Source organism: Myotis brandtii, unplaced genomic scaffold, assembly GCF_000412655.1.
Source record: "Myotis brandtii unplaced genomic scaffold, ASM41265v1 scaffold115, whole genome shotgun sequence".
NCBI lineage: Eukaryota > Metazoa > Chordata > Mammalia > Chiroptera > Vespertilionidae > Myotis > Myotis brandtii.
Genome location: NW_005353967.1, coordinates 785521 through 794534, shown reverse-complemented (window position 1 = coordinate 794534; position 9014 = coordinate 785521).

Below are 9014 nucleotides of genomic sequence, written 5' to 3'. Positions count from 1 at the left end.
TATGGTTTTAATTTTTATTTGATTAATGATGTTGGCCATCTTTTAATATGCTTATTTGTGATTCATATTTCTTTTTTGATGAAGTTTTTGTTCAAATGTTTAAAAGTCTATTGTTTTATTGGGTTATTTTTTTCCTTATTAAATTTTGAGATTTCTTTATATATTTAGCATATCTGTTTTCCTTGAACATTTTTCTTAAAATGAAATGAGGCTTTTGTTAATTTTGAATTTTGAATCATATGGATGGTCTTTCTAGCCAGAAAGTTAAGGTAGGTCCTAGAGATCTGGCTTGCTTCATTTGTCCTTTTTGTTTTTTAAAATATTGTTATTAATTTTAGAGAAGAAGGGAGAGGGAGACAGAGATAGAAACACCAATGATGAGAGAGAATCATTGATCAGCTGCCTCCTGCATCTCCCCTCCCCCCCCCACACACACTGGGGATTAAGCCAGCAATGTGGGCATGTGCCCTGACCAGGAATCCACCATGACCATTCATAGGTCAATGCTCCACCCTGGTTGAGCTTCATTTGTCCTTTCTGTTTACCAAAGTGTTCTTCTGGTCCTCATCTTGTTTTGAGGCATGTTGAGAAACTGTAAGATTTGCTTCAAAGTCTTAAGATTACAGTAGAGAGGCTTAAGAGGTTTAGCTTCAGATCTGACCTTCAGCTTTTGCCTTAAAATGGTCAAGCCAAACAGCATCACTGAGCATTAAAACTTTGTTTAAAGTACAAGGTGCAAATCTAAAAGTAATGCTATTTTGCCCAAGTAATCATCTTCAGCTCTCCTTAAAATTTGTTTTAAGCTCATTTATTAAATTAAAATGTATTTATCTTTTACATATGTCAAATACTTTGGTAACTGCTAGGAATCCAAACATAAAAACAAATTATTGCCAAAAATTCAAGAATAAAAATATCAGATATTTCACTCTTAAAAAGCAAGTGTTTTATTTTAGGCACTGTAAATATAACAAATACACATTATATATATAGTACATCTTTAGACACATAACACTAATGGCTTCTACTATCCCTAAGTCTATATCATCTTTTCCATGGTTCATACCATTTACTTTCATAGGCACTGTAAATATAACAAATACACATTATATATATATATATAGTACATCTTTAGACACATAACACAAATGGCTTCTACTATCCCTAAGTCTATATCATCTTCTCCATGGTTCATACCATTTACTTTCACGTTAAAAATAGGAAAGTAGCTTATATGGCCACCTTCTCTGCTCTACTAAGCCACTGCTTCTGTGTTTGCTATGTGTCTGTATGTGTATGTTTATGTGGTGGATATTAATAAAAAATCTCAGGTTATTTTCGCTTCCCATCCAGTTTTCAGCACTGCCTGCTGGTTATGGAACTGGAGTTAGTATTTATATAAGCTGCACTATGCTATAACTTTCTATTTCTTTTCTTGGCTAACGGTTTCTAAAGTTTATGGCAGGAGGTTGAATGGTTGTATGGCTGTTAATATTGAATTATGGGTTCTTTTCCCTCTACTGCTTCTGTTGTTCTTATTCATTGTATAACAGTTAAAGAAGGGGAATTATTTACTTCAGTTTCACTTTTCCACCTTTACCTAAAAATATGGGTTTGCTTATGAAATAGCCATTACATTTTTAAAAAATTTAAATCTTGACTTGAATGTAACAAAGCATAAGTTTTTAAAAACAGACTTATTCTTTTAAAGTCTCTAAGCAGTCCTCTAAAGGAGCACGTGTTCCAGGACAGGGCAAAAGAGAAAAGAATTCAATTTCTTTTTACCATATTGTGACATTAAAGTGTAAAGAGCATATATTTAGTCAATCAATCAAACAATCAAGCATAATCATGCTGCCAACTTTAAATCACATTATATAATAATCTATAAATAAGGTATGGTACTTATTCAAATGTATTTCCTATAATTTAATTTTTTATACAGGTAATGCATAATCCAAATGAAAGTTGTCAGAGGGGAGAATCTGTACCCATGTCAATGAAATAGATGAGAATGAATTCCAGGGTCTATTCTTTGCTGTTTCTTCTTAGACCTGCATCATTCAAGGGTTTTCTCTGCTTTGAAAGCTGAAATACCTTGGATTAGAATTCTCTGTTGTTGTTTTGGATGCCAGTTCACTCAGCCACTGTCAGGAATACATTAAATTAGCCAGAGAGCTTCTAAAAAAGAAATGATAATAACAAGGAAGAAAGTGGAAATTAATGTTTGCAGGCTTTATATTTAAAATGCCCACAAAATACACATATTTTTAAGCATCCTGAAGATTTCTTTTTGCATAGGCCTCATTTTTGCATGAATGAGTTTCTGGTTACATGTGATATTTAAAATAATTCCTGAGTATTGTGCCATTAAAAAAAAAGTTTTTGTGGTTGGAATGAGGATATTTCAGTAATGTTTTCTGATTTTCTTTTTTTGTCATACATTATTATAAGCGACCCTATAGAATTCGATGCTTTAAAAAGGAAATAGATTCCTTCTCTCCATTAGCAATTTTATAATTAGATATACACACTTAACTTCTTTTTTCCCCCCTAGGAAAACATTTCACCTTCCTGGGGATAGAATTGGATTTGTCCTTTCAATTACGTAAGTATTGAGCAAATATTTATTATTAGTTGCACAGCATTGCTTTGGACATTTTGGAAAGAATTTATAATCTTGCTGAACAAACAAAACTGTATTTATAAAGATATTTTGCTATATTGTAAGATTAAAATTTCAGAGGAAGAGGAGATCATTATGGAGCAGTGTGGGAAGTGATAAGACTTGACTACAGGAACTTAAGGAATGACACATACTTTGTAATGGCCAAATGGAAGTGGCCATTCTAAATTGGCAAAAGGGAACAGTGTGATGTTGGGAAAGCAGTAAAAGGCATGACATAAAAAAGTGAGACATGTTGAGGGGCTTGATAAGACTTGTTTTCACTGGAAAAGATGAGTCTTTCAGGTGAATGTGAGAAATACTATTATTTTAAGTGTGCTCAATTGAGTTTGCAGTTAATTTCAAGCTGTAGGCAGGGGTCCTCAAACTACGGCCCGCGGGCCACATGCAAATACAAATATTGTATTTGTTCCCGTTTTGTTTTTTTACTTCAAAATAAGATATGTGCAGTGTGCATAGGAATTTGTTCATAGTTTTTTTTTTTTAAACTATAGTCCGGCCCTCCAAGGTCTGAGGGACAGTGAACTGGCCCCCTGTTTAAAAAGTTTGAGTCCCCCCTGCGTAGAGTTTCACTTTAAGACAATGGGAGGTGACAACAAATAACTTGTAAAAGGAAATTTAAAAGGTTGGAATTCTTTTCAAATAATTCGGATGGAGTTTAAAAAAGGTAAGTGTGGATTTAAAAGGCCAATTGGGATCATGGTTTAAAATGGTTTTCCTGCCCTAACCGGTTTAGCTCAGCGGATAGAGCATCGGCCTGAGGACTCAAGGGTCCCAGGTTTGATTCCGGTCAAGGGCATGTACAATAAAATATATTTAAAAAAAATAAAAAAAATAAAATGGTTTTCCTGATAAAAGAGAGGCTTTCCTTAGGGATGGGGAGGTGGGGTAATTGTAAATTTTAGAATCTGATGGATCTCAGATGCATTGTTTTCTGATTGGGATCTTCTAATCATGGAGATAGAAACAATAGTGAATAATGGGAAGAAAGCTGACTTTTCCTTATCATTTGGAAAAGAAATATTCTTGATAGCAAAGATCGTCTTAGGAATTATTAGTATTTAGGAGTTGCCTAAATATTATTATGGGATAGGTACTCACCTAAGTTCATTATCTAAATTAAAAACTTGGAGTGGTGTTATGGTGCTCTGATTTCAATCAAACATGGATATTCTCTCTCAGTTTTAAAAAGAGATAATCTACTGTTCATTTTTTGTTTAATTGAGTATTAAATTGTCTCCACACCATTTATTATATAATTCACCCATTGTCTTTGATTTCAAATATTGTTCCTAATATATACTAATCAATGTTCTATACCAAGGTTAGTTTATGAACTTTTCATCTCATTCCTATAATTTATCTTTTTTTCCTGTTTGTATATTCACTTACTATTTTAAATTGTAATTTCTAAGTCATAAATAGAACATCTTTTGCCTTTTTGAGATATACTGTCTCTAGTCAGCTTACAAAACTCTCTTAGTAATTATGACAATTTCTAGTTGATTTTCTTGTGTTTTCAAGATAGCTAATCATATCTTTAAATAACAGTAAAGTAATCTCCTTTGCAAAATGTGAAGTTTATTTATTTTTGTCACACTAATTTGGCTAGAACTTTTAAAACTAGATTGAATACTAGTAAAAGTATGAGTATACATTCTTTTTATGAGAATGTTTTATTTCAAAATTAAGCATGTTTTCTGTTGGCTTTTGATTTGAGATATGCTTAGTAGTGTGTATACTTTTAATAAACTCAGATGTTAAAATGTTTTTTTTAATTTAAAAAGGATATTTACTTTCATTATATGACTTTTGTCAATTAACAAAATGATTATGTTTTTCTTTTCTTGCCAACTGAGATGGTTAATAATAGTAAATACATTATATTACAGACAACCTTGAAGTAAAGTATACTTAGCCATGATGTTTTATTATTTTAATGTATTAGTTGGATAGAGTGGCCAGGAGTTTCCTGTCATTGAGTTTTTGTCAGACAAGGTTATCAATATTCACACTAGGAAAATGAATTGCAAAGTTTACTCTCTTGTATGTTTTGGAACTCTTGAAATACTGTTCTTTTCAGATTTTGAAAGAAGTCATTGATAAATTTTTTGTGTCTAGAAACATTTTCGGGGCAAATTCATTGGTCAAAAATTTCTTAGCAAGTTTTAGATTTTCATCTTGTTAAGTTACTATATGGTTATTTATATTTTTTCATAAAATAGCCATTTAATGTTAATTTTTAAATATATTAGTGTGGTATGTTCTCATTTCTGTCTGCAGACAGAAACTTTAGTTTACTGTAGTTTCTTTATGTGCTTATATTGCCTTTTTGTTAGGTTTTCCAAGGAGTGTTTTATTTCATTGGTCTCTTCTATAATTATATTTTTAATTGTTTTTAATTCATTAATTTTGCTTTAATTCAGCTATTATTGGAATTAGTTTGTTGTTCTCATTCTAATTTCTTAAGTTAAAAGTTTAGTTTAATTATTATTTTCTTTCTAGTCTAATATCTACAAGGTTAATAGGTATAATTATTAACTTAAGTATGGCTTTGTCTGTATCCCATAGTTTTAATATATAGTTTTTCATTTTTAAAGAGCCTATAAATACATCTTTGATTTCCTCTTTAAAATTTACTTAGTACTTTTGAAGTGTCAAATAATTTCATCTTTAAATTCTATAATTTATTTACTTCTGATACTATCAAATTGTGAGCAGAGGATTTATTTTATATAATTAGAAGTTTCCATTTTGAAAAAACAAAACAAAACACATTCATTGATGTGGATCTTCTCTAACAAACAAGTAGATGGTAAAAGTCACCAGTAGTTCCAAAACTTTATTGAGCATTGGAATCACCTGTAGTTGAGTCTTAATTTTTAACAAATCTCCTGGTATTGCTGATGACCCCAGTGTGGGAACAGCTCTGAGAATCAAAAGTATAATGAACTTTAATTTAACCAGAGGATATTGTACTTAATAAAGCTGAAAATTCTTATTATTAGAAATCTTTAAAGAATGTTATTTGCTTAAACAAATTTTAGTAAAATTTATTTGATAAGAAGTTAAAGAACAGTCTGGATGTAATGAATAGACACTAAACTTGGAATAACAAGCTGCAGAAACTACCTACAGATGGGAACCTTTCAAGGTATAGACTAAGGGGGTCATGGGAGAGTAGGAAGACTATGAAAGAAATAGAAAAAGAACACATCAGAATGTTGTGTCATTGGACAGTGTTGAGGCATAGGAGATGCTTTGAGGTCATTGGTAAAGGGAATATTGATACTGAGTTGAGGGAAAGGAAGCACATAAAGCGCCAAATTTAAGGAAGCACATGTTGGTCTCACCTCTCTCTACTGGCCTTGGGTTAACAACGTAAAGGCAGTGACTACTTTTGAGGTTATTGCAGGGCATGAAAGACGAATTTCTCTTGCTGTTGATACTATAAAAGTATTCTGCAAATTTCAATTCTGGTAACATTGAAATCCAAAGACTAACTTTCTAGAATTTAATCTTCAAACTCTTCAAATCATGACCAATTACCTTTATCAAAGAGAATACAGACTGGGAGGATGTGGGGTTGTGATTGTATCTACCCATCAATAAAGAATAACAGAACTGGTCAGAATACAGATGGTGAATGGCTTATTAGGGTGACCATGGCCTGTTAATCAAAGGTCCATCACTAGTTAATCTCAGGGGAACCAAACAGAAGGCAATTAGGGCACATGGGTATAGTCAGGGGCAGGAAGGAGGGAGTTAGCTTCACAAAAATTAGGAAACCTTTGGGAGAGCCTCATCCATGAACATGTCTCACTGACAAAATGCTAGATAATAGTACAGCATCTGGCAGGGAGAGAGCAGTGCCTGCTGTTTCAGGATAGGATGAAAATACTAGTCTTCGTAACCAGAACTAAGAGAAAAGCCTTAATACCCAAATGCACCAAAAGGTTTGCTTTAGGATATCGGAAGAAACAAAACAGTATAAGATAGCTTACATGTGTTAACTGCCTTGAACACACACTTAAGCCCTTTCCACAGATGACCAAAGGGAGGGGCAGTAGTTAAGAGAGAAAAGCTGTTTTCTAAATCCTGCTTAGTAAACCATTCCTTCAAACATACTTCAAAGGAAAGCGATGTAGATGGTGAAAAAAAGCAAAGATTGTTATCAAAGAACTTGCCTGCCATGTGTTTTATGTATGTGGATTAGATTCCTTCCAGCGTACTACCATTTGTGTTGACATTATCCTTAGAAATGTTTCACTTCTGAAAGTTTACATGTGGTAAGAAAAACTGAGTCAAAGTCTTATGCGTATATAAATCACTTCCTTCTATCTCTTAGAGGCAATTTTGGTCTGAAGGCCTCAATTGGGAAAAATAAATGAAATTAAAGTAAAAAGGGAAAGTAGAAAAGTTAGAAAACATAGCCCAAATGACAGTAAATGTTAATGGTCTGATCGCACACACAAAAATTGTCCTTCAAACTGAAGTGTGTATTAAATAGTAATGGATAGATATACTTCCCTGTGAGATCTGATTTGTCTAGCAAATCCTTACTGACATATACTCTCATTTACCACTATATAGCCTTTTGAAAATGCCACTCCAGCAGAGCATAAAAAAGGTTATTTAGATTAAGTATAGTTACAAGATAAGCAGTATACTGAGTTCATTGGACTTCATGCACACTCATTTAATTTCCGTCGCTCCATTACTCTGAACCAAACTGTCCCTGAAAGAACAAGAGCAAGGAAAAGGGCATTAAAAACCACAAATCACAAAGTATAGAACATTCTTCTTAAAATCAAAATGGTCTCCATGTGTTACCATTTAATACCATGGAAATACTTCCTTGACTTTTATAGCATGCAAAGAAATTGCACCACTCTATTAAAGAATGCAATAAAAAAAAGACTTTGAGGTGGGTTAACAATTTCCAGGTCTTTATCATTCTAGATGGGCTTGGAACTTCAAAACACTGTAAAATATTATAAATGGTATCCATTTGCATCTGTGTGCAGCTTATGGCATAATGAATGCATGACAGTTTATTGAATACAGGAAGAAATACGATGAGACCTTCGGTGATATGTTTTAAAACAAGGCCCAAAGCCAGGCATTAAAGAAAGAGTGCCAAAGCTGTTTATCTTCTCCTTTTTTTCTCTTAACCTTAGTATCATTAAGTGCTAGTATGAGGCTTTTTGGACTTCACTTGGAGTTCAAGTAATTAATATAACTGGAGAAAATAATTTTAGAGGGTTAAGGTATAGTGATAAAATATAAACAAGAAAGCCTGAAGTTTAGAGGACAAAAAAAAATGACAGTGCCAACACAAAAGTTATACTGGGTGATTTAAGTAATTGTTCAGACCTTTCATAGGTTCAGTTTGCATTTGACAGTGGCTGAACTTTATTAGCCTTTAATGGCCTTCACTAAATTATATTTGGTATCTCAGAAGCTATGCATTGAATGGGGTTATGAGGACATTCTCCTTTACCAACATATATATTCTTCAGCTAAGGAGGTCTGACCTCAGCATCTTGTTTCAGGGAATAGTGTGTTTTCTGTCTCATTTAGGCAGTGGAAAAAATGCCAATTTTTATAGATTTTTCTCTCCATGGGCTCCTTCCATTTAAACAGTCTCCAGTGTAAAACAATAACAACAAAACAAGACAAAACAAAACACACACAAGAATCTCTCCATTGGCTCTTCATTTTCTTGCAGTTATTCTTTATATCATCCTCCTCACAGGTAGGAAGGCCTTAATTACCTGCACCTTGTTACCTCTAATCCTCTTTCCAACCAACTATAATCTGCCTTGTACACTGACTCTCCCTGCTCAGCTCACACCCAAGTCACTAAGCACTTTCCATGTAGAAAAGTCACATGTAAATGTTCAGTCATTTTCTAATGTGACTTCCTTTTACCAGGTGCTATTAGATCATAATATTTTGTAAAGAAAAAAATCTTCCTTTTTTCATTATTTTTGCACATTTCTCAGAAATGTGTAGGCTCCTCTGGGTTCTTTCTGAGTCTGAGACTTCTCTCTATAAAGTATTCCCTCTCTGTTTCAATAATGACCCCAAACTGCGTCCCTATAGCCAGACTATAAACTCCTGGGATCAAGGTCCTTGGCTGAATTTACACAACAGCACACAGTTACTGGCACATAGTAGGCTGTCAATAAAAAAGCTATTTCCTGTTCAGTTGACACATCTTCCTTCTTTTCCCCAAGCCCATAGACCAAATTGCCTACAGGTCATTTTTAACCGGAGGTTTCTCTGTTACCTGGAACTCAGAATTTCCTAAACTCAGTGTTTC